This window comes from Lotus japonicus, chromosome 3 (genome assembly GCF_012489685.1).
Source record: "Lotus japonicus ecotype B-129 chromosome 3, LjGifu_v1.2".
Classification (NCBI taxonomy): domain Eukaryota; kingdom Viridiplantae; phylum Streptophyta; class Magnoliopsida; order Fabales; family Fabaceae; genus Lotus; species Lotus japonicus.
The window spans coordinates 44,708,973-44,736,589 of NC_080043.1; positions in this window are offsets into that span (position 1 = coordinate 44,708,973).

Here is a 27,617-nt window from a genome sequence, read left to right on the forward strand (position 1 = left end):
TGATGACACAGGGAAGGAGATTGAAGAGTCTGAACCAAAGAAGCAAGCTAGAGATGAAACTAAAGGGCGCATTCATTCTATATTTGGAGGATTTCGAGGAGGCGGTATGACTAATTCTTCAAGGAGAAGGTATGTTCATTCCATTAATGTTGTCTATACAAATGATTGGGGAAGCTGGGGAATCAATCAGCCCGATATCACATTTACTGTTAGAGATTTTGAGGGAGTTCAGCCTCATGAAGATGATCCCATTGTGGTGATGTTAAAAGTCGCTGATTACGAAATTGAGAGGGTACTGTTGGATCAAGGGAGTTTTGCAGATTTGATATATGGCGATGCATTTGAAAAGTTAGGGCTTACGGAAACTGCTCTGTTACCGTACGATGGGGCGTTAGTTGGTTTTACAGGTGAGAAAGTATTTGTTAGAGGGTATGTGGAGCTAAATACGGTGTTTGGTGAAGGTAAAAATGAGAAAGCCTTTGCCATTAAGTTTCTTGTGGTACAGTGTACATCGCCGTATAATGTGCTTATTGGAAGACCATCGCTCAACAAGCTTGGGGCGATTATTTCAACAAGACATTTAACAGTTAAGTATCCATTGGATAAAGGCGGAGTTGGAACTTTGAAGGCTGATCAGGTGGTTGCTAGGAAGTGCTATTCTGACAGTTTCAAGCAGTATGGTCACATGGGAAAAAGAGCAATGAAGGAGGGACATAGAGTTTTTGGAGTTGATGTTGATCAAGATGAGGTTAGTTTGGATCCAAGAGAGGGCTTTTCAGATTTCAAGGTGACTCCAGAGGAGGAAACAAAGACAGTGAAGGTGGGCGAAAGGAATCTGAAAGTTGGGGTAAACTTAACTCCAATCCAGGAAAGCAGATTGGTGCAATTGTTAGCTGAGAACATGGACTTGTTTGCTTGGAGTGCACGAGATCTTCCAGGAATTGATCCAGAGTTCATTTGCCACAAATTGGCATTGAATCCTGGTGTGAAGTCGATCGCCCAGTTGAAGCGTAAAATGGGCGAAGAGAAAGCACTGGCGGTGAAAACAGAAACTAACAAGTTAATTGATGCCGGTTTTATAAGGGAGTTGAAGTATCCTACTTGGTTGGCTAACGTTGTCATGGTCAAGAAGAGTAATGGAAAATGGCGAATGTGCACAGATTATACGGATTTAAACAAGCACTGTCCAAAGGATTCATATCCACTGCCTAACATAGATAAGTTAGTAGATCGGGCTTCGGGATTTGGAATGTTGAGCTTGATGGACGCATATTCGGGCTATCATCAAATTCGAATGTATGCGCCAGATGAAGAAAAAATAGCATTTATGACAAACCAAGCAAATTATTGTTATCAAACCATGCCATTTGGGCTTAAGAACGCAGGAGCAACTTATCAGCGGTTGATGGACAGAGTCTTTGAAAAGCAAGTGGGGCGTAACATGGAAATTTATGTGGACGATATGGTGGTCAAGTCAGAGGAAATGGGCGGTCATTGTATGGATTTGGCTGAGGCTTTTGGAGAAATCAGAAAGCATAACATGCGTTTGAATCCGGAGAAATGCTCTTTTGGAATTCAGAGTGGAAAATTTTTGGCCTTTATGATTACTCGAAGAGGAATTGAAGTTAATCCCGATAAGTGCAAAGTAATTTTAGAAATGCAGAGCCTAACATCAGTGAAAGAAGTACAAAAGTTAACAGGAAGAATTGCGGCTTTGTCACGATTTTTACCATGTTCAGGGAGTAAGGCGGCTCCATTCTTTCAGTGTTTGAGGAAGAACAAAACTTTTCAATGGACAGATGAGTGTGAGCAGGCTTTCCAAACTCTAAAGGAGCATCTAGCTAAGCCTCCCATATTGTCAAAACCAATTCCAGGTATTCCGTTGTCAATTTTCATTTCCATATCAGATAATGCTGTGAGTTCTGTTTTATTGCAAGAATGTAAAGAGGAGTTGAGAATTATATATTTTGTAAGCCATGCTTTACAAGGGGCTGAGTCGAGATATCAAAAAATAGAAAAAGCTGCACTAACTTTGATTATCACCGCCCGAAAGTTGAGGCCTTATTTTCAAGGTTTTCAAATCAAAGTCAAAACTGACTTTCCCCTACGCCAAGTACTTCAAAAGCCTGATTTAGCAGGGCGTATGGTTTCTTGGGCAGTCGAATTGTCAGAATTTGGTATAGTGTTTGAGAAGAAGGGACAAATAAAGGCGCAGGGCTTGATAGATTTTGTGAATGAGATGTCTCCAGAAGAAAGAGTATCAGAAGAGGAGGAATGGTTTTTGTCTGTTGATGGTTCATCAAATTTGAAAGGAAGTGGAGCTGGTATAGTTTTGGAGGGACCAGGCGGAGTAATTATTGAGCAATCTCTCAAGTTTGACTTCAAGGCGAGCAACAATCAGGCGGAATATGAAGCAATAATAGCAGGGGTGAGGCTTGCTTTAGAGATGAATGTGCGCTGTATTGTAATAAAAACTGATTCTCAGCTTGTGGTGAATCAGATAAAGGGGGATTATCAGGCAAAGGATGTTCAGTTGGCTAAGTATTTGGTAAAGGTTCAGGAATTGTTGAAGCAGATGGACAAATTTCAGGTAAATCATGTTCCAAGAGAGGAGAATACAAGGGCTGACATGTTATCCAAACTAGCAAGCACAAAGAAACCAGGTAACAACAAGTCTGTGATTCAAGAGACTTTGAGGGGTCCAAGTGTGAAGGAGAATGATGTTGTGATGGTAACGGGCGGAACAACTCTAGATTGGATGGATAGAATTCGGACGTGTTTGGAAGCGGATGGATCAGACTTAGCTTTATTTTCAAAGGACCAGATTCGAGAAGCGAGTCGCTACACGATGGTGGGTGGACAACTTTACAAAAGGGGCGTTGGAGTTCCACTGTTAAGATGTGTTAGTAAAGAGGATGCAGAAAGAATTATGTTTGAGGTACATGAGGGAGTCTGTGCCAGTCATATAGGGGGAAGATCTTTGGCTTCGAAGGTTTTGAGGGCAGGATTTTATTGGCCAACTTTAAAGGGCGATTGTATGGAGTATGTTAAAAAATGTGAAAAGTGTCAAGTTTTTGCTAATCTTCATAAGGCGCCCCCGGAAGTTTTAAGCTCAATGAGTTCTTCGTGGCCATTTGCAATGTGGGGCGTAGATATTTTGGGCCCATTCACTCCAGCAGGGGCGCAAGTCAAGTTTGTTTTGGTGGCAGTGGATTATTTCACGAAGTGGATTGAAGCAGAGTTAATGGCAAAGATTACAGCTGAGAAGGTAAAGAAATTTTATTGGAGGAAGATAATCTGCAGATTTGGAGTGCCAGCAACCATTGTTTCTGATAATGGAACACAGTTTACAAGCAAGAAGGTCAGAGATTTTTGTGCAGAGATGGGGATTGAAAACAGGTTCGCCTTAGTGGAACACCCGCAATCTAATGGGCAGGTTGAAACATCAAACAAGGTGATTTTAAACGGGGTGAAGAAGAGATTGGGCGAAGCAAAAGGATTATGGGCAGATGAATTGGTTACAGTAGTTTGGGCTTACAACACAACACCCCAATCCACTACTGGAGAAACACCTTTCAAGCTTGCTTATGGGGTTGATGCGATGATTCCAGTGGAAATACAAGACATGACTTTTCGAGTGACTACATATGAAGAAAACCAGAATTGAGAAAATGTTCTAGTGGATTTGAACTTGGTAGATGAGGTAAAGGCAGAAGTTTGCTTAAGGGAGGATGCAGTCAAACAAAGATCAGAAAGGCGTTACAATACTCGAGTGGTGCCTAGGAGTATGAAAGTGGGCGATTTGGTATTACGCAGAAAGGCAAAGATTTCAACTGATTCGAAGATGACACCTAACTGGGAAGGTCCATATAGAATTCTGCGAGATTTGGGACAAAGGGCTTATCACTTGGAGGAGTTATCTGGGCGCAGGGTTCCAAGAGCATGGAACGCTCAACATTTGCGCTACTACTACAGTTAAAGTTGTGTTCTGTTCAAACTTGCAAACCATCAACAAATAAATCCGCAACAGTAAGTAAATTCTCACTACTGGCTATATCCTCCCGGAAAACAGTAGGGACGCCGCTAGGAAGCCATTTATCTTTCCATAAATCAATACTTCTACCATGCCCAACTCGCCATCTAGCTCCTTCCTCAAAAATCCCTCTTGTGCGGAAAATGCTTGTCCAAGCATAACTTGGACGCCCATGTTTCTTAGCTGCAAAGAGGGTAGAGTGAGGAAAATACACTGACTTAAAAACCCTACCCAGAAGAGAATTCGAATTTTTAAAAACCCTCCACCACGTTTTTCCCACCAAAGCCATGTTAAAAGCTTTAAAATCACGGAAACCCAACCCTCCGTCAATCTTTGACCTGCATAAAGAATCCCATTTAAGCTAATGGATACCCTGTTGGGTAGCATCATCACTCCAATAAAATTTGCTAATCATCCTCACAATATCTGCGCACAAACCATCAGGCATTATAAAACAAGACATAATATAAGAGGGGATAGTCTGTGCTACCGTCTTGATTAGCACCTCTCTTTCTGCTCGAGAGAGAGAGCGCTCTTTCCAACCCTTTAATTTTTTCCAAACTCTTTCTTTGAAAAATTGGAAAATTTGGGTTTTGGACTTACCAATGATGGTAGGTATTCCCAAATATCTTTCAGAGCAATCCACAGCCTTTACACCCAAAAGCATTTTCAGCTCATCAAATCAGGGACTAAGCACATTTCGGCTACAGGAAAGCATGGATTTGTCAAAATTGATGACCTGGCTTGACACCCTTCATAAACATCAAGCACCTTCAAAACAGCGGATGCTTCTTCCGGAGTCACCCTAGCAAAAACAATGTTGTCATCTGCAAAAAGAAGATGTGAAATAACAGGGGTTGAAACTGAACGGGCAATTTTAATGCCATGCAAAGTAGAGGCCTCTATTTCCTTCTGGATTAGTGCCGAGAAAACTTCTCCACAAAGAATAAATAGGTATGGGGATAATGGATTCCCTTGCTGTAATCCCCTCCCAGGATCAAAAGGCATCTGTGGGTTCCCATTCAGCATTGCCTGGAATTGAACAGAAGAAACACAATTCATAATTAAATTAATCCAGGCTACAGGGAAGCCCATTTGTGTGAGCACGCTGTGAAGGAATGGCCATTCGACCCTATCATACGCTTTTGACATGTCAAGTTTAAGCGCCATCATGCCATTACGGCTCGACATCTTCTTTTTCATAAAATGAAAACACTCATAGGTTACCAAAGCATTATCTGTAATTAGTCTTCCCGGTTGATGACTACTTAAATTATAGGTATGATAGGGTATTTGAATGTTAAACTACCATTAAGGGACTAATGATGTGACTGTTACTTTTGGAATAATTTATGGAAAAGAAGTAAAAACTTATCTCTTAAAATGGTTAAGAATCCAGAGCATTTTAGGACGGGATTCGAATGAAAATGAATTAATGGTTAAAAGCGCTTTGTGGCCACTTGATGTTCACATAAAACCTCATAAGGTAGACAATTTTTGCCTGACGTGGGAGAGAGACCGTTATTCCCAAAGTCATTTAAGACTAATCATTCAAGCTTTAAAGATTTTGTTAGTAAGCAGTTGGGATGGTGAGTTTCAAGAGACTTGTGGGAATTGCTATTCGAAAAGAAGCAAAATTCGAAATTGCGAACCTAAGGTAAATATTCTTCCTCTCGTTTCACACAAAATACAATATTTTTGGAGCATATATTAATACCAAAAATTTCGAATTCGAGAAAATGAAGAATATGCCCTTTAGTCATTTCGAAGCCAAGCCTTAAGGAAGACCAAGAGTAGAATTCGAACTATGCAAGTCGAGAAGGATTTGGTCAAGGAGCCAAATCAGTTCGATTCTGTAACACCCCGATTTCGGTGGCGTCACTTTAGTAACCAAAAGTAAACTTAATGCGGAAAAACGTGGAATATTTTTTTTTTCGATAATAACTAAGACAAGACTGAATTAAATAAAACCCAAAAGCGAAAAGTAATAGAGCTAATATACAATATATAAACAGCCCCCGCTGTAAGTAACCTCGTCACGAGTAAACCTCCAGTGACGGAAAGAAAAGTGTAACGCCCGAAGGCAAAATGTACAAACCAAATCTAAAGGTAAGTGTCCGCAACACTATCCCTCAAAACTGAGAATAAGCTGGCCCATCGGCCTGAAGCAAGACCTCCTAAGTCCAACCAACTCTCTGTGATTCTCGTAAAGAACCACACAAAAAGCTATAGGTGGGAAACTACCCTGTCCCCAAAGAAAACAAATGATGTTCAGAGCTAAGACTCTACTCCTACACTAATCCCATCTCGAGGAGCTTACACCAGCACTAAAACCTACATGCTAGCATGATCGTCGCCCGAATCTGAATCCAGAACGACCTAGTCTATGTACACCATCCGTCCTCCTCTCGCTACCGCGATGCGCTCCTGTTCCAGCTTCTCCACTCTTGTCTCCCCCGAAGGGTGAACCGTCATGAACCAGCCCGCCAAAGACATCTGACAAAGGGCGTTTGTCCGCCAAAGCACACACAGAAGACGCGAGGGTCAACACCAAAGAATTATGTAAAAAATAGCACCAATAGATATAAATAAGATAATAGCCACTTAGGCTTATAACTAGGGATAACATCCTAGGGTTGCATATTTCCACAAAGAATAGAACGACTGTAAATCACAGTTAACATATATCAAGTAGAACTAACAAGTATCAAACACACTCATTAACTATGTCAGTATGCATGTCGCATGAAATGATATGCAGGTTAACCCAGTCAACCAATATGCAATCCGGAACGGATGGACATCATCGGATCAGCCCTTCACCAGCCACAGTGGTGCCATTTCGGCCCGTGATGCCTCTTACTCCAACAACAACGGTAGCCAGATCTGCTACTAAGAGTCGCCTAATAGCGCTCTTACGCGGAAATCCGGGTCTTATGACCATTTTGGAATCCACCGAGGTCCGGTATCACGCCGTGTATTAACCTCCAATCCGCCGAGGTCCGGTATCACGCCGTGTATTAACCTCTTATGTATGCATGAGTGCAATGTGATTAGCCAAACAACGTCTCCGACCTCACTCGACACGTCGCCACGTGTTCTAGGTAAATTAATGTCTCTAAAAGCTTACCCTAAGGTAAAAGTCGATTCTGCGACAAAATACAATAATCATAAAATGAGTGCAACCACTCACGATAACTCTTCGAGTCATCAATGCTCTCACGAAGTCTCACGCTTCAGTGGAGTCTCACACATTCACAAAGTCTCACGCTTCAGTGAAGTTTTATGCTTTCACAAGGTCTCACGCCTCAGTGAATTTACACACTTGCACGAAGTCTCACGCTTCAGTGAAGTTTCATGCTCTCACAAGGTCTCACGCCTCAGTGGAGTTCCATGCTTTCCACAAGGTCCCACGCCTCAGTGGAGTATCCCGCATTCACAAGGTCTCACGCCTCAGTGAAGCTTCATGCTGTTCACGAGGTCTCACGCCTCAGTGAAGATCCATGCTTTCCACAAGGTCTCACGCCTCAGTGGAGTATCACGCATTCACAAGGTCTCACGCCTCAGTGAAGCTTCTCGGCTCATCCCTTGGATGGCTAATGTAAGACCTGGATTTTCAGAACAAGTTAATTTCCGACTCACGCGTAGAATCAGTGTGAGCGTGACAGGAGTTTGGTATTAGAGAAAGATTAATGAAGAAGAAAGTTCAGGAATTACTTGAGGAATGTTGCGTAGTTTCTTTCGGAGTTAGTACGAGTCGTCTGCACATCTGCCTTATGGCGAGCGTGTCCAGAATAGGCTTTTTCGCTTCTAGAGCAACGTTTTAAGGGAGATTTATAATCCTTGGAAAATTTAAAGATTCTCTTTATTTTTCCTTCGACCAGCGTTTCATTTCGGAACTCTGGACTGTACGCACGATAGTATTCACTTTTCGGAAGTTCGCCGACGCTAATTTCTTTGCTTCAAAACCCTAGATTCGAGCGATGGATGAAGACTTTTTCTATTCGGGACTTCTAACGGACTTTCCGTCCGCGTTGCCAGATTTGTTTCGACATTTCCAATCTTTCTTCAGAAGGAAGTTTTGTCTTCCGGCGATCACAGCAAAAAGTAGTTTTTCGGGACAGATTTAACTTACACCGCTTTTGAGATTTTCGATATCGTTTTTCCCATATCATAGATATTTGTTTTGAGTTCTGGATTTCTGACGCCAGAATCTCTCTTAGAATTCCTTGGTGAACGTGCTGCAAAAATCGGAATCGCGAAATTTTCATTTTCCCGGGATTTCGCCCGCCTATAAATAGGCGAAAAAGCAAAATATCTTCCATTTTCCTCCATTAGTGGCCCAAATTCGTGGAGAGCAAGGGGGGAGGAGATTTTCGCGAAAACTTGACCAATCTTCGCGTAGTTCGTCCCTACTTCTAGGTATCGAGGTAACTAACACGAATCCTATCTTTGATTGTTGTTTCTGTTGCGTTTCTGACGTCGTTTCTGTGCTCTAAGTTTTGAGCTTTTTCTAAAATTGTCCGATTTCCTCTATTTCTTGCTTGGGTTATGTTCTCTAGGTTCCCAAGAGCCTAAAACCTCTGTCAGTAAACTCTGATTGTGATCCAGTTGACAGGGATCTGAAAAACTGATTCAAAACCCTTTTTGCTCACATTTCGAAACTTTATTGTCGAGAAGTCATAATCTGACTTCGTGCCTTTAGGATTAGTTGTTACATATGTCGTGAGGATAATTGCTGTCAAATTTGTTTTCCGATCTGATAACTTTGAGGTTTTGAGCTTTTATTTTGGACCAAAATGCCCCTGGATAGCCGTATTTCGACCCGTTTGTCCGAAAATTGTTCTGACAGTTTCTTTGCCTTAGTTTTACCCTAAAACTACCTTGTGAAGTGATTTGGTCGAAGAAAAAGAGCCGAAGCCCTTTTTCCTTTAGGGCCGTGGGCTATTCCTTTAGGGGGAGAGTTTTTTTCGGTTTCGAAAACTTGTCTTTTCATACCCGATTGTCTTATTCTGAAGCTTTAATGCTTTGTCTATCGTTTATGTGTTGTATTGCGATCGAGCTAATCGATTTTGTTTGGATTCTGCTTTGTTTTCTCCGAGGTTCAGTTGAAGGAACTTTAGGAACTTCAAAGCAATTGAGTGAAGGAGCCTTTGCTTGTGATTGCGAAGCTGGATCAGCTCGAGGTTAGGGCAACTTACTATATTTAGCCATGATTGCATGATAGGCGTTGATAAATTCGACTTATGCTTTATCTGATGTTGTTTATGATGATGAGTTGATGTTATGATGCTTTTCCATAACTTGTGATGTTGTGCTTTTGTTGGATTGAGCGTTTTGACGCGACTTCGGAGTGGAGATTCATTGATCTGGTAATCTTTGATATTTCGGGTTGGATGAACAACCCTAGGCAAGTTCAAATGTGGGGTTTGAGACTTAGCCATTTGTTGGGATTCGTTGGAATTCCTAGACTTTCCCTGGGAAATGTATTTTGGGTGGTTGACTTTTGGAAACTTAGAATGATAGAGCTTTCGGAAAATAAAGACTTGGGAAACTTAGACTTTGAGAAATAAACTCATAACTTGGCTAATTCGAATTGAAACAATTTTTATTAACGTTTAAGCATAGGAGAACTGAAGGGGAAAAATATTTACGAAAGGCGGGGAAAAGTCGACTTATGTTGTGGGTTTGGAGAGTTTGGAATTGGGAAAAGCCACTGAGGTGAGCTATGGTGATGATTGAAAGTCACCAAGTACTCTAGTACTCCTGGTAGTGTTGTTCGAGTCGTGTTGTATTGACCGGCACAGACTCTGGGTTTTGCTTGTGAGTTTTGTGGTGGGAGTTGTGTTGTATTGACCGACACTAACTCCGAGTCGTGTTGTATTGACCGACACTGACTCTGGTTTTGATAATCATATTGCACACGTGCATATACGCGATGAAGTGCCAAGCAGAGTACTTCGGTATAGCAGGAAGTAACGATCAGCCATGCAGAGTTGAATCGGTCCTGACTATATCTGGCACAACAGGAGGTAACGATCATCCAAGTAGAGTTGCATCGTGCCTGTTGATGTTCGGCATAGCAAGCAGAAATGGTCAAACCATGTAGAGTTTGTACCGTCTTGACTATAGCCAAAGGTGATAAGAAACGCCCGAGCAGAAATGGTTAAACACGAGGCCAGTGTTACGACCGTCTCGAGGTGCCCAGCCTATAAGTGGCAATACCATTGGTTTGTTCCGTCGCCAAGCAGAGTGACGTCGTTGATTTGTCCCGTCGCCAAGCAGAGTGACGTCGTTGACTTGTTCCGTCGCCAAGCAGAGTGACGTTGTTGATTTGTTCCGTCGCCAAGCAGAGTGACATTATTCGGGTTTGTGTCAGCATATTCTGCAGTGACACAATGCATCTTATTATGATTTGATGTGGATTAACATTGTTACGTGTTTTGGTGATTGAATTGTGTAAGAGATTCGATAACATGCTATGTATATACCTTAGGGTAGGCAATACATAACTGATATGTATGTATATACAACATATATATATACCCCCTTTATCGCATGTTGATTGTATATCTATTGTATTCTGTAAGTTGACCCTAGCGCCTTGGCTTTGTTTGTATGTTTGTGTTTGGGCGGTCGGCCTGCTGCCAGGCGTCTGTCAGCCGGTTCGTGATGATTCGTTGTGCGGGAAAGACCCGGAGCGAAATGACTAAGACTAAAGCTTTCGACGAAGACCCGGACTTCATGCCTGATCGAGGGAGGGTCGATGATAGTAGTGTGGGTTATGGGTGGTTAGAGTCTTTTGGAGTTGGTTGTTACTGTAATAGCTCTGATTCGTTTTGCTTTTGGGACAGGGTAGGTTCCCGACGCATGGCTTTTGTGTGGTTCTCTTACTGAGGGATCACAGTGAGTCAGTCGGACCATAGGGGTCTTTGCTTAGGCCATTTTGAGGCCGACTTTCTCCTAGTGGGTTGTAATTATACTCTTTCTCACTCACACTTCTGGTTTTGTACATATTTGCCTACGGGCACACTACTTTGGAGTCACTGCAAGTGTGCGTGACGTGGAAGTGCAGCTGAGGCTGTACATGTTTATATTTGATGTATATTGGTAAGTTTAGTGGTTGGGTTATGACTTTATTTCCTTTTCGCTTTATTTAAGAAGGAATCAATCGAAAAAAATTACCTGTTTTTCCGCAAAAGTTTATTTTTGGTTACTAAAGTGACACCTGGAAGTCGGGGTGTTACACTGTGGTATCAAAGCTTGTCGAGTCTTTCGGGAGTCTTTGGGGAATAGGTCTTCTGTGCTAGGTTGTGTGACTCTGTAAAGAGTAAAAAAATTGATTGTCTGCCAAGCGATCTTCGCTTTAATTGATTGAAGTTGCTACCTAATCATATTGTATAGTTATGCATAATACTATCTTATGATGGGTACTGACTGTTTGCTAAACGAATACAGAACATGGTGAACGCGAACCAACTTGCAGAGATGGTGGCCACTTTGGTCCAAGCAATGACTGTACAAACGAATGACAATGCACATAGGCGTGCTGCTGAGGATGCACGTGAGCTACACCGGCTTCAGAGAGAAGCAGCCCTGGACCCGAACAGGGGACTGAATGATTTTAGAAGGCAGGATCCACCCAAGTTCACGGGTGGGACTGACCCGGACGAGGCGGATCTCTGGATCCAAGAGATAGAGAAGATTTTCGAAGTACTACAGACTAGTGAAGGTGTAACACCCCGATTTCGGTGGCGTCACTTTAGTAACCAAAAGAAAATACTTTAAGCGGAAAAACGTGAATTATTTTTTTTTCGACAATATAACTAAAAACAGAAAGCAATAAAACTCCCCAACAAAAGATAAAAGGAACTACTATACAACTATATATACATGCCTCGTGTCGGGTGACAGAAAAGAGTAACGCCCGAAGGCAATATGTACAGTCCAAGATAAAGATACTGTGTCCGCAACACTATCCTACAAAAACTGAGAGCAAGTTGGCCCAGCGGCCTAAGAAAAGACCCCCTAAATCCAACCAGCTCTCTGCGATCTCCATAGGAAACCACACAAAAGCTACCGGTAGGAAAACTACCCTGTCCCCAAAAACGGAAGCATGACGGTCAGAGCATCGACACTACTCCTACACTACCCCTACCCGAGGAGCCCACACTAGCACTCGATCCTACACGCTAGCGCGGTCGTCATCCGAATCTGCATCCAGGACGACTAGGTCGGCGTACTCAACACTGCCCTCTCTGTCCACCCTAATGCGCTCCCGCACTGGACTCTCGGGCTCGGGGCCCGGAACGAGATCCGCGACGACAGCAGCAGCAGTAGACGGACTAGACTCCGTCGAAGCCCCACCTACTGGCAACTCCTCAGAAGGATCCTCATCATCTGAAGGAGATGGTGGCGGTGGAGGTACTCCCAGGCCGGGTCCACAGTGTACTCCTGGAGGCAGGTTGAAGCTCACTATGTGCCTCCTCATCACTCCCTCCGTCAAGCGTCCGAATCGATCGACACGGTCCTCCATGATCCGACCGGTGTAGGTCGCACGGTGGCCCTCGGGATCGACCACCCATGCACCTGGGTCGTCTTGGTCAAGCATCTCGTACCTGGTCCCCCCTGATGGGCTGACCATGGTAAACCAATCCCCCATACTCATCTGACAAATGGCGTAGTCCGCCCAAACACACACAGTAGACGCGAGGGTCAACTCCAAAGAATTATATAATTAATAAAACCAGATATAATTATAGGATAATAAATACTCGCCTCTCAGGCTTATAAGTTTTGGGATAGCTTCCTAGGGTTGCATGTATCACAATAAATATAAAGAGCCATAAAACAAGTAGCATGCCTCAAAAAAAATAGGATAAACAGTTACCAATCACACTCAGCAACTAAGTTAGCATGTATGTTGCATGAAATGCAATGCTGGGTAACAAAATGCATTCCGGAAGAAGGATGGACATCAACGAGACGGCCCTAACACCAGCCACGGTGGGTACCTTCCTGCTCGCGTGTCTCTTACACCACACAAAAGTAGTCAGATCAGCAGTGAACCCGTAGGTCTGCCATTCCGTCTGCTACTGAGGACCACCGTAGTGTCCTAAATATGGAAATCCGGGTCTTATGACCATTTTGGAATCCACCGAGGTCCGGTATCACGCCGTGTATTAACCTCAAAATGAGTGCATGAATGCAAGTGATTAGCCAAACAACGTCTCCGACCTCACCCGACACGTCGCCACGTGTTCTAGATTAACTTAAAGTCTCTAAAAGAATACCCTAAGGAAAATGTCGATTCTGCGACAAAATACAATTAATCATAAACAAAAGAGTGCAACCACTCACGACAACTCTTCGAGTCATCAATGCTCTCACGAAGTCTCACGCTTCTGTGGAGTCTCACACATTCACAAAGTCTCACGCTTCAGTGAAGTTTTATGCTTTCACAAGGTCTCACGCCTCAGTGAATTTACACACTTGCACGAAGTCTCACGCTTCAATGAAGTTTCATGCTGTTCACGAGGTCTCACGCCTCAGTGAAGATCCATGCTTTCCACAAGGTCTCACGCCTCAGTGGAGTATCACGCATTCACAAGGTCTCACACCTCCGTGAAGCTTCTCGGCTCATCCCTTGGATGGCTAAACAAACTGCTCCCAGAGCGAATGAGTATTAACATACCCAAAACTCGAAATCTTCCCAATACTTGGATCCGACGACACTTCTCGTTTTCCAAAACTAAACTTCAATCCAAAGCTTGCATCCGAGATTGTTATCTTTATTTAAAGGTTTAGAGGTTGTTTAATATCTTATGAATTTCTTTATAAAAATAGCTCTTTTTAGTCTTATCGTATTCCCTATGAGTTTCAAAGTTCCCATAAACCCAAGTAATTCCCTGAGAAGGTCTCGATCCATTGGAGCATGACAAGGTCCGAACTCCGTTCGTCCTTTTAAAACTCTCTCAAAATCTCATAAAAATTCGGCATGACCTGCCCGTAATCCTCACTTTTCAGAATCTCAGGTACTAGTGTAATAGCATCATTGAAACAGCTCAACCAAAAGACATAAACAGCATATTCCAACACATCCTAAGTTAACCATGTAGCACATAGCATGTGAATCATTTAGCACACAATATCATGGCATCAAGTACTCAACAAGTTCGGCCGAAGCCTCAGAAATCATTTCAGACATTTAGCAATTAGGTGCATAACACATAAATCAAGTCGAATTTCATCGACACCTAAAGCATTATCTAGTAATTCAGAGAGTAGCCCTCACCGGTGGGTCTTCCAGCTTCCTCCTCAAAATGTTCTTCAAGTTCTTCTCCTTGATTTCTTGGAATCTCCTCAAACGAACCTTAAGCAAAAATCACAGAAATCAACACCAAGAGTCAGAAACTCAACAATCAAAGAGTCCTAGGGTTACACAGTACACTACTACCTCCGTGGTACGACAATCTAACGCGTTAAGACAAGTTTTCGAAAAATCGGATTCTCCTCCCCCCTTGATATAGCTCTCGGCCACTTTCCTTAATTGGGAGGGTCGATTTTTCTTCGATCAAACTTGGTTCCTAGGTTAACATAAGCCGTAACTAAGACGGTTCTAGGCTTAGAAAAATTTTCGGATCGAAAACTGATATAGGGGCAGTTTGGTCATTATTTTTAGCTCAGAATTTCAAAATTGGATTTTTGAAAAACAAATTGGATGGGGACGTCCACAACGACGTTTATGACGACAAATCCTACTAGCACTAAGCCAAGTCGATAGATTAGAGCGTAAAGGTTGCGACTTTGTCGAAAAATGGGTATTTAGGGTAGAAATTGATCCCGGCGGCATTTCGTCGACATTTGACAAAATCTAATCCGCAGAACACGCTCAGGAGCATGCAGGGAAGAAGTTTAGACGCTGAAATCAACTGATTTGAACAGTTTTTCAAAAACCTCAAAATTCTGAACTCAGAAAGTCGCAGGAGAAATGGACAGAAACGACGATTCGAAGGAGAGTATAGAGTACCTACCTCGAGGTCTTCGATTAGTGACGAACGGTGAAGCAAACGGGCAAGAAACGACGAAGATCCGGATCTCTCTCTCTCTCTAGGAACTCGCGGTTTTGAGGGGTGGGGAAAATGGGTTTTGTGAAAAAAATCTAATTTTTCAAGCTATTTATAGGTTTTGGAAAAAACGGAAAAAATGATTTTTTTGCGATTCCGATTTTTCCTGCGCGTTCCTCTGCGCATTCTAAGATAGGTTCTGGCGACAGAATTCCAGAACTCAAAATAGAATTCTTGGAATTAAACCAAAAGATCCAAAATCGGCATAAGTCGGTGTAAGTCGGTTTATCCCGAAAAACTACTTTTTGCAGTGATCGTCGGACGAGAAAACTTCCTTCTGAAGAAAGATTAGGAATGATGAGAGAAGTAGGAGAACGCGGGTGGAATCTTCATTTGAGTTTCCGGATGGAAAAAGTCTTCATCGTCTGTCGATCTTAGGTTTTTCGAACTATCAGGGATTCCGTTTCGGCAAACTTCCGAGAATTGGAATTTGACGTTCGTACTTTCCAGGATTTCGCATCGAGATGGTTGTTTAAGGACGGAAAAGAGAAGTTCTAACATTTCTCTGAGGATTTTTGGAATTAGTTTCCATCGGGTCCTAAAGCGTAAATTAACTATTCACTAATACCTTCGACCTAGGATTAAGCGTATGTTAGTCGTGCTATAACTCTTCCGGTTTTTCGATACATTCTTGGACTTTTCCTGAACCTCTTTCCTTCCCAAATTTATCTTAATCAAATAACTTTTTTATTTTATTCACTTATCCAAAGCGTTAAAACTTGGGCCTTACATTACTACCCTCCAAAAAGAAAGTTTCGAGCTTTGGTTGAGAAGGCCACCGAGGTGGAGCTGATGAAGAATAGGAGGATGGACCGGGCTGGAATTGGGGGACCAATGAGGTCGAGTTCCCGGAGCTATCAAGGAAAAGGAAAGTTACAGATGAAGAAGCCTTATCAGCGTCCTACGGGGGAAGGGTTTACCCCAGGACCGTACAGGCCTACGATTGCTGCTGCGGGAGGAGCAGGAAGCCAAGCTGGGAGCCGTGAGATAACATGTTTCAAATGCGGGGAGATTGGGCACTACTCCACGAAATGCCCGAAGGGGAAGCTGAGGTGTTTCAAGTGTGATCTACCAGGACATCTGGCCAACAACTGCAAGACACCCAAGGTTGAGTCATTTGTTAACACCGTAAGGGGAAAGCGCCCTGCTGCCAAAGGAAGGGTTTATATCATGGACGGTGAAGAAGCTGAGGGGTTAACCAGAGGAGAGCGCAAGAACGATGGTAACCTTCTAACTATTCTTTCTCATTATAGTATAGTCTACTCTTCGTTACCCCCGTAGCGTGTGCAACCCGCCTGAACTTGTTTTTACCGCTAAGCTTTGACCTTATAGATATTACACCTACTAAGAATTTATTTGACAGTTGCTCGTGTTTTAACTATAGAAGTTATACGAGGTTGGGAATGGCACACTAAGTCTAGAAAGTAGTCTTCCACCGATGCGATTATGAGGAGGCTAGTAGCTGAAGAACGAATCTTAGGGAGATTCCGGATGGGTGGTATACGTGTTATGCTGAGGGTGTGTAGTTCCGTAGCGGGATCATTAAAGGATTTAGTATCAGGATATTTGTGACTACTGGAGGATAGGAACTCATTGACTGTTCCAGTGGGTTTTTCTAAATGTCCACCTTCGATGTATTGGGCCTGATCAACCTAATATTGAGGGGGTGATATTCGGAATCACAGCTGGTAATGGACCTTGATAGAAGGATGTGTAAGATGAATTTGAATTGATTGAGGATTAGTCGGATTTGGGAGGAAAGTTCGTGTTAAGCATTTGATTGTAAAAGATTAAGATTTAAATCTTTTGAAGTCGATGAGTGTCGTATAGACATTAACTGGTTAGTTCGTGTGATTACTCCAAGTAGAGGTAGACTAAGTCAAGAGATTTAATGCTGGAAAAGTATTAAGTAGTTTCTCGGAAGTTATGAAGTCATGGGTTATGTGATTACTGAGTGGAATTGTTAGAGACTAAATAAGTTGGATTTAATCAGGTTTTAGATGATAGCTTGATGGTAGCAAGAGTGAGAAGAATTAACTCCGAACTAGATTGCTGTGGTCGAGTTCGAGGAATAAGTTTTGTTAAGCGTTGGATTAATATGTGGAGACATTATAGTCTTAAGAGATGAAATTTTCACTTGAAAAGTGTTGAATTAATGATTAAGTTGGAGAAAGAAAGTTTTAGCATAAGTTAAATACTTGAGGTTGTTGATATGGATTCCAAAGAAATATGCTAAGATTACTAAGTGAGATTTACTAAGTTGGATTGAAATCTTAGGGTTAAGATTGAATCTTGAGAGTCGAGAATCGCGTACGAGTAGGAGATCTTATGGTTGTAGGTGTGACAATAGGAGTTGAATCTTAGAGGATTGAAGACCTGAAGGTGAGTTTCGGGTTAAGACTATTGAGGTATAATATAAGAGTGATCTTGAAGTAAAGGAATTCTGGGTTGTGTAGAGTGTTAAGGTTGGTTATAAGTTGGTGATCGATTGATGTTGAGTATGAGGTTGCCGACATAATGATCCATGTGATAAGACTTGAATGATGTTAGCATAATAAGTTGTGAATGTGAAAGCATGACGACACTGGTCAGGTCGTTTGGGTAGTGAAGGAGCTATAGTTTTTAAGAAACGGATATTCATTTAAGAAGTATTGAAGGATTAAATGTTATTAGAGGACCAAACTTGGTGAAGGTGTAGGTTTTAAACCTATGAATGTCTGTCTAAGGTGTAGGACTCGAAGTTTGTCAGAATTTGATTGAGAGATTAAGAAGTTGATTGACGAGATGGTGATTGAGTCACAGAAAGGAAGGTGTTAGTATTAAGATGAATACCTGAGGTTGTTATATTTTGACGAGTTTCGTAGAGTATAAGAGTCAATGGGACTTTGTTATGGATTTTGATGATGCATATTACGAGTAACAAGTGAATTTTACTAAAGTTGAATGAGAATCCTAGGGCTAAGGTTGACCTAGTGAGCTGAGATTCATGTACACATAAGAGATTTAGTGGTGTTAGCGGTTACGATAAGAGTTAAATCTCAGAATGTTGAAGGATCGGAAGATGTAATGGCTAGTTAAGTCCCTTGAGGTATAGTTATGATTTAATCTTCTAGAGGATAAGTCTCGATTTGTGCGAAGTGTTAGGGATTTCAGTAAGTGTAAATAGGTTTGAGTGAGGGAAGTTTTGAGGAAGAAGACAATAATAATGGATTGTTAGTTATTAAGAGGAGGATTATCTTATAAGTTGTTGATAAATTGATGTTGAAGGGGATAAGATTAGTGAATGACAGGAAATAAGGACATAAGTCGAGTTTAATTCGAATAGTGACTAAGTAGAAGTTTGATTTCTTGGTGTGTGTAAAGATACTTACGAAGTTAGAGGTGTTTTAATGGACTAGCGGTTTCCAAGGGGATGATTTGTATAGGAGTTATCGAATGAACAAATGGAGTTTTGGACTGTAGATGAAGATCATGAGGACAAGCTAAGTATTTACTTTGAGATGACAGAGAGGCACCGAGTTTAAGAAGAATTTCGGACGACCGAAAGTAAAGAAGTAAGTGGTTAAGATTGTGCGACTGCACGGAGTGCTAACCGGTATCATCTCAAGCGGGGATCCGACGCAAGTGATCGAGCCAGACGACATGAAGTTGAATGATGGTTTGTCTTTTGGAGACGCTGACAATTAGCAGTGGGGATAAAAGAGTGAAACAGTTAAGGGGAAAACAGATTGCTTAAGGAAAGGTTATGAGGAACAATGACATGGGCAATACTACATGGGAATTGGAAGATAAGTTCAAGGAACGGTATCCCGGACTTTTTGCAGAACTCTGAGTTTCGAGGACGAAACTTTCTTTTTGGAGGGGAGTATTGTAAGACCTGGATTTTCAGAACAAGTTAATTTCCGACTCACGCGTAGAATCAGTGTGAGCGTGACAGGAGTTTGGTATTAGAGAAAGATTAATGAAGAAGAAAGTTCAGGAATTACTTGAGGAATGTTGCGTAGTTGCTTTCGGAGTTAGTACGAGTCGTCTGCACATCTGCCTTATGGCGAGCGTGTCCAGAATAGGCTTTTTCGCTTCTAGAGCAACGTTTTAAGGGAGATTTCTAATCCTTGGAAAATTTAAAGATTCTCTTTATTTTTCCTTCGACCAGCGTTTCATTTCGGAACTCTGGACTGTACGCACGATAGTATTCACTTTTCGGAAGTTCGCCGACGCTAATTTCTTTGCTTCAAAACCCTAGATTCGAGCGATGGATGAAGACTTTTTCTATTCGGGACTTCTAACGGACTTTCCGTCCGCGTTGCCAGATTTGTTTCGACATTTCCAATCTTTCTTCAGAAGGAAGTTTTGTCTTCCGGCGATCACAGCAAAAAGTAGTTTTTCGGGACAGATTTAACTTACACCGCTTTTGAGATTTTCGATATCGTTTTTCCCATATCATAGATATTTGTTTTGAGTTCTGGATTTCTGACGCCAGAATCTCTCTTAGAATTCCTTGGTGAACGTGCTGCAAAAATCGGAATCGCGAAATTTTCATTTTCCCGGGATTTCGCCCGCCTATAAATAGGCGAAAAAGCAAAATATCTTCCATTTTCCTCCATTAGTGGCCCAAATTCGTGGAGAGCAAGGGGGGAGGAGATTTTCGCGAAAACTTGACCAATCTTCGCGTAGTTCGTCCCTACTTCTAGGTATCGAGGTAACTAACACGAATCCTATCTTTGATTGTTGTTTCTGTTGCGTTTCTGACGTCGTTTCTGTGCTCTAAGTTTTGAGCTTTTTCTAAAATTGTCCGATTTCCTCTATTTCTTGCTTGGGTTATGTTCTCTAGGTTCCCAAGAGCCTAAAACCTCTGTCAGTAAACTCTGATTGTGATCCAGTTGACAGGGATCTGAAAAACTGATTCAAAACCCTTTTTGCTCACATTTCGAAACTTTATTGTCGAGAAGTCATAATCTGACTTCGTGCCTTTAGGATTAGTTGTTACATATGTCGTGACGATCATTGCTGTCAAATTTGTTTTCCGATCTGATAACTTTGAGGTTTTGAGCTTTTATTTTGGACCAAAAGGCCCCTGGATAGCCGTATTTCGACCCGTTTGTCCGAAAATTGTTCTGACAGTTTCTTTGCCTTAGTTTTACCCTAAAACTACCTTGTCAAGTGATTTGGTCGAAGAAAAAGAGCCGAAGCCCTTTTTCCTTTAGGGCCGTGGGCTATTCCTTTAGGGGGGAGTTTTTTTCGGTTTCGAAAACTTGTCTTTTCATACCCGATTGTCTTATTCTGAAGCTTTAATGCTTTGTCTATCGTTTATGTGTTATATTGCGATCGAGCTAATCGATTTTGTTTGGATTCTGCTTTGTTTTCTCCGAGGTTCAGTTGAAGGAACTTTAGGAACTTCAAAGCAATTGAGTGAAGGAGCCTTTGCTTGTGATTGCGAAGCTGGATCAGCTCGAGGTTAGGGCAACTTACTATATTTAGCCATGATTGCATGATAGGCGTTGATAAATTCGACTTATGCTTTATCTGATGTTGTTTATGATGATGAGTTGATGTTATGATGCTTTTCCATAACTTGTGATGTTGTGCTTTTGTTGGATTGAGCGTTTTGACGCGACTTCGGAGTGGAGATTCATTGATCTGGTAATCTTTGATATTTCGGGTTGGATGAACAACCCTAGGCAAGTTCAAATGTGGGGTTTGAGACTTAGCCATTTGTTGGGATTCGTTGGAATTCCTAGACTTTCCCTGGGAAATGTATTTTGGGTGGTTGACTTTTGGAAACTTAGAATGATAGAGCTTTCGGAAAATAAAGACTTGGGAAACTTAGACTTTGAGAAATAAACTCATAACTTGGCTAATTCGAATTGAAACAATTTTTATTAACGTTTAAGCATAGGAGAACTGAAGGGGAAAAATATTTACGAAAGCCGGGGAAAAGTCGACTTATGTTGTGGGTTTGGAGAGTTTGGAATTGGGAAAAGCCACTGAGGTGAGCTATGGTGATGATTGAAAGTCACCAAGTACTCTAGTACTCCTGGTAGTGTTGTTCGAGTCGTGTTGTATTGACCGGCACAGACTCTGGGTTTTGCTTGTGAGTTTTGTGGTGGGAGTTGTGTTGTATTGACCGACACTAACTCCGAGTCGTGTTGTATTGACCGACACTGACTCTGGTTTTGATAATCATATTGCACACGTGCATATACGCGATGAAGTGCCAAGCAGAGTACTTCGGTATAGCAGGAAGTAACGATCAGCCATGCAGAGTTGAATCGGTCCTGACTATATCTGGCACAACAGGAGGTAACGATCATCCAAGTAGAGTTGCATCGTGCCTGTTGATGTTCGGCATAGCAAGCAGAAATGGTCAAACCATGTAGAGTTTGTACCGTCTTGACTATAGCCAAAGGTGATAAGAAACGCCCGAGCAGAAATGGTTAAACACGAGGCCAGTGTTACGACCGTCTCGAGGTGCCCAGCCTATAAGTGGCAATACCATTGGTTTGTCCCGTCGCCAAGCAGAGTGACGTCGTTGATTTGTCCCGTCGCCAAGCAGAGTGACGTCGTTGACTTGTTCCGTCGCCAAGCAGAGTGACGTTGTTGATTTGTTCCGTCGCTAAGCAGAGTGACGTTATTCGGGTTTGTGTCAGCATATTCTGCAGTGACACAATGCATCTTATTATGATTTGATGTGGATTAACATTGTTACGTGTTTTGGTGATTGAATTGTGTAAGAGATTCGATAACATGCTATGTATATACCTTAGGGTAGGCAATACATAACTGATATGTATGTATATACAACATATATATATATACCCCCTTTATCGCATGTTGATTGTATATCTATTGTATTCTGTAAGTTGACCCTAGCGCCTTGGCTTTGTTTGTATGTTTGTGTTTGGGCGGTCGGCCTGCTGCCAGGCGTCTGTCAGCCGGTTCGTGATGATTCGTTGTGCGGGAAAGACCCGGAGCGAAATGACTAAGACTAAAGCTTTCGACGAAGACCCGGACTTCATGCCTGATCGAGGGAGGGTCGATGATAGTAGTGTGGGTTATGGGTGGTTAGAGTCTTTTGGAGTTGGTTGTTACTGTAATAGCTCTGATTCGTTTTGCTTTTGGGACAGGGTAGGTTCCCGACGCATGGCTTTTGTGTGGTTCTCTTACTGAGGGATCACAGTGAGTCAGTCGGACCATAGGGGTCTTTGCTTAGGCCATTTTGAGGCCGACTTTCTCCTAGTGGGTTGTAATTATACTCTTTCTCACTCACACTTCTGGTTTTGTACATATTTGCCTACGGGCACACTACTTTGGAGTCACTGCAAGTGTGTGTGACGTGGAAGTGCAGCTGAGGCTGTACATGTTTATATTTGATGTATATTGGTAAGTTTAGTGGTTGGGTTATGACTTTATTTCCTTTTCGCTTTATTTAAGAAGGAATCAATCGAAAAAAATTACCTGTTTTTCCGCAAAAGTTTATTTTTGGTTACTAAAGTGACACCTGGAAGTCGGGGTGTTACAGCTAACAAACTGCTCAACGAGCGAAGGAGTACCAACATACTCAGAACTTACCAAACTCCTCAACACTTGGATCCGACGACACTCCTCGCTTTTCCAAAACCATGATTTGACTTCCAATGCCTTCCTTCGAGGTTGTTATCATTACTTAAAGATTTTGAGGTTATTTAAGGTCTTATGAATTTTCTTTATAAAATAGATTCCATTTTGTCTTATTGCAAGTCTTATACATTTGCAGGATCTCCCAATCCCAAGTCGCTTCCAGAGGATGTCTCGATCCACTAAACAAAATCAAGGCCCGAACCTCGTTCGTCCTATCAAACTTTCTCAAAACTCTCAAAATAAAATCGGCATGACCTGCCCGCTATTCTCACCATTCAGAATCTCAGATTTCCAGTGTAAAGCATATTTAAATCATCACAATCAACAACATGTCATATATCAAGAAATCTCAACATTAACACTTAGCACTTAGCATATAAAGCATGCACCACACATCCTAGATTACCCACATAGCACATAGCATGTAAGTCAATCTTCAAAAACATTCAGTAGATGAATCATCTACATTGTCAGCCGAAGCCTCAGAAAACATTTTCAATCACACACAATCTCAGTGCATAAACAGTAAACAATGTCGAAACATCGACCCTAAGCATTAACTAGAGATTCAGTGAGAAGCCCTCACCTGCAGATTCTCCAGGATTATCTTCTAACTCTTCCTCACCAGCAAAGCGTTGCTCCTCAGGAAATTCCTCAAAAGTTCCTTTAAAGCAAAGTCACAGAAATACTATCAGAATCTATCGAGAACTAAGCTATCGATGCTTACTAAGGTTACACGAAGTAATCTATACTCTAAGGTACGATAATCTAGCGCGAAAGACAAGTTTTCGGAAAAGGAAATTTTCCTCCTCCCCCTTAATAGGGCTCGGCCACTTTAGGTAATTATGGGGCTCGATTTTTCTTCGATCAAACTTGGTTCCTATGCTTTCATAAGCCGTAACTAAGGGTATTCTGAACTCGGAAAAATTATCGGATCAAAAACTGTCGCAGGGGTATTTTGGTCATGATTTTTAACTTAGGATTTTCAAAACTGAAATCCCAAAAATAAAATTTTGCAGGGACGTCACCAACGACGTTTATGACAACTAATCCTACTAGCACTAAGCTAAGGCGATAGTTTTTAGCCTAAAGGTTGAAGCTTTACCTCAAAAACTCCAAAAATGGGTATTTAAGGCTAAAATTGATTTCGGCGGAATTCCGGCGACATAACGGAAAATCTAATCCGGCAGAAGTGATCTTGGGCACATATAGAAGAGGTTTAGAATCAGAAATGAAAGATTCAGGATAGTTTTTCAAAAACCCATAAACTATCCACTCAGAAAACTCTACATAAAAGCTATGGAAAAAGCGATCAGAGGTAAGGATTAGCGACTATACCTCGAAACCTTGAAGCAGCAACTGATTAATCAACGATCAAGCAAGGATTGAACAAAATCTCTTCTCCTCCTCTCCTTAGCAAACTCGCGGCCTTTGGGTGGGTTTTGGGTAGTTTGTTTTGATTTTTCTTCCTTTCTTTGCTATATATAAAGGTTGGAAATTCGCGGGAAAATGAAAGTTTCGCGAATCTGATTTTTCCGGCACCATTTGTAAGATCAAGTTTTGATCTAGTAGTACAACTCTATGTTTTGATGATTACAAGTTAACCTTTTGATATGAACAATTGTGGTACTCTAACGTGTTTTTCTGAGTGTGCTATTTACAGGCTCTGACCTCAACTCAATCTCACACAAATCAGAAGCACTGTGCTTAAAGAGTGAACCAAGCAACGCTTTCGCATTCACCATGTTCAGTATGAACAGTGGAAAAGCTTTAGAAGTTCTGAAGTTATACAAACTCTGATGAGGACTCAGTCACTAGAAGCTCTGAAGATCCAGAAGTTCTGATAACCAAGAAACACTGAAGGTTCAGATGTTCTGATGGTGTAGAAGACTCTGAAGATCCAGAAGCTGAATAGTGGAAACTCTGATGTCCAGAAGCAAGAAACTCTGAAGGCCATGCTCTTCCGTCTGAGTTCAGAATCAGAAGATACAATGGTCAGAGGATCTGTGCTTTCCCTCTGACTCTGATCAACCGGCTTCACAAGTTCCAATATGAAGTATTCCCCTGATCAGAAGTCTCCTAGGTTAAAAGGTCAAGTCGCTATCCAAGTACAAAAGCAAGTGTACCTTCCTGACGACCTACCTAACGTTCTCAGCCACAGCAGAAGCTGGATTTTCCAGAACTGCCCTCCAACGGTAGCATTTCCCATGGATCGCTCAACCCTAATCCTTGGAGTATATATAGAGGCTGAAGATTGAAAGAAGCGGCTAGAAGAAGCATTCATATACGCAAGACATATTCAAAATATTCTAAGCTTTCTTTCATCTGAAATTCATTGAGTTTACTATTAGCTTTTTAGAAGCAAATCTCTTGTAAACAATTCTTTGATAAACAGTTTGTTTAAGTTCCTTTAGGAGATCAAGGTTGATCGGATCCTAGAGAAGACTAAGAGAGTGAATCTTAGTGTGAGCTAAGTCAGTGTAATTGTTAGTCACTTGTAGGTTTCAAGTGCAGTTGTAACTCTTACCTGATTAGTGGATTGCCTTCATTCTAAGAAGGAAGAAATCACCTTAACGGGTGGACTGGAGTAGCTTGAGTGATTTATCAAGTGAACCAGGATAAAATCCTTGTGTGCTTTTCTATCTCTTATCTTTAGCACTTAAGTTCTCGAAAGATTTGTCAAAATCTTTAAGGTGGAAGTTTTGTACTGAAAACGTTATTCAAACCCCCCCCCCTTTCTACCGTTTTTCATACCTTCAATTGGTATCAGAGCGCAAGTTCTGATTACCACACCTAATAGTGTTCAGTGATCCGGGCCGGTGTGAAAAACAATGGCTGCCACCACCAGTGAAACTCAAAGAGATGGTTACAATGCAAAGCCTCCTATGTTCGACGGTCAAAGGTTCGAATATTGGAAAGATAGACTGGAAAGTTTCTTTCTGGGTTTCGATGCAGATCTCTGGGATATTATTGTGGATGGCTACGAGCGTCCAGTTGATGCAGATGGCAAGAAGATCCCAAGGTCAGAGATGACTGCAGATCAAAAGAAGCTGTACTCACAACATCACAAAGCAAGAGCAATTCTTCTTAGTGCTATTTCCTATGAAGAGTACCAGAAGATTACAGATCGTGAGTTTGCTAAAGGCATTTTTGAATCTCTGAAGATGTCTCATGAAGGAAACAAGAAAGTCAAAGAATCAAAGGCATTGTCTTTGATCCAAAAGTATGAATCCTTCATCATGGAGCCAAATGAGTCCATTGAAGAAATGTTCTCCAGATTTCAGTTGCTTGTAGCTGGCATACGACCTCTCAACAAGAGCTACACAACAAAAGATCATGTCATAAGGGTCATCAGGTGTCTTCCTGAAAGTTGGATGCCTTTGGTGACTTCAATAGAGCTCACGAGAGACGTTGAGAATATGAGTTTAGAAGAACTCATCAGCATTTTGAAATGCCATGAGCTGAAGCGCTCAGAGATGCAAGATCTGAGGAAAAAGTCCATAGCCTTGAAATCCAAATCTGAAAAGGCTAAGGTTGAGAAGTCAAAAGCTCTTCAAGCTGAAGAAGAGGAATCTGAAGAAGCATCAGAAGATTCTGATGAAGATGAGCTGACTCTGATCTCCAAGAGACTCAACCGAATCTGGAAGCACAGGCAGAGCAAATACAAAGGCTCTAGAAAGGCAAGAGGAAAGTCTGAATCCTCAGGTCAGAAGAAGTCATCAATCAAGGAAGTCACTTGTTTTGAGTGCAAAGAATCAGGGCACTACAAAAGTGATTGTCCAAAGTTGAAGAAGGACAAAAAGCCAAAGAAGCATTTCAAGACAAAGAAGAGTCTGATGGTGACATTTGATGAATCAGAGTCAGAGGATGTTGACTCTGATGGTGAAGTCCAAGGACTCATGGCCATTGTCAAAGACAAAGGAGCAGAGTCAAAGGAAGCTGTTGACTCTGACTCAGAATCAGAAGGAGATCCTAACTCAGACGATGAAAATGAGGTATTCGCTTCCTTCTCTACCTCTGAACTGAAACATGCTTTGTCTGATATCATGGATAAGTATAACTCTTTATTGTCTAAGCATAAAAAGTTGAAAAAGAACTTATCTGTTGTTTCCAAGACTCCTTCTGAACATGAGAAAATTATTTCTGATTTGAAAAATGAAAATCATGCTTTGGTAAATTCTAACTCTGTGCTTAAGAACCAGATTGCTAAGTTAGAAGAAATTGTTGCCTGTGATGCCTCTGATTGTAGAAATGAATCTAAGTATGAAAAGTCTTTTCAAAGATTCCTAGTTAAAAGCGTGGATAGAAGCTTAATGGCTTCAATGATCTATGGCGTAAGCAGAAATGGAATGCATGGCATTGGCTATTCTAAACCAATTAGAAATGAGCCTTCTGTGTCTAAAGCTAAATCCTTGTATGAATGCTTTGTTCCCTCTGGTACCATATTGCCTGATCCTGTACCTGCTAAAGTTGCTAAACATCCTCTTAAAAAGGGATCTTTCTCTATGACTAAATATCATGCAAATATTCCTTTAAAATATTATGTTGAGACACCCAAGGTGATCAGAACCTCTGGGGTAACTAACAAAAGAGGACCCAGAAAGTGGGTACCTAAGGACAAGATTATCTATGTTGCAGATATCCTTGATAGCTCCACTGAAACACCAATCATGGTATCTGGACAGTGGATGCTCGCGTCACATGACGGGAGAAAAGCGTATGTTCCGAGAGCTGAAACTTAAGCCTGGAGGCGAAGTTGGCTTCGGAGGAAATGAAAAGGGTAAAATTATTGGTACTGGTACTATTTGTGTAGATAGTAGTTCATGCATTGATAATGTTTT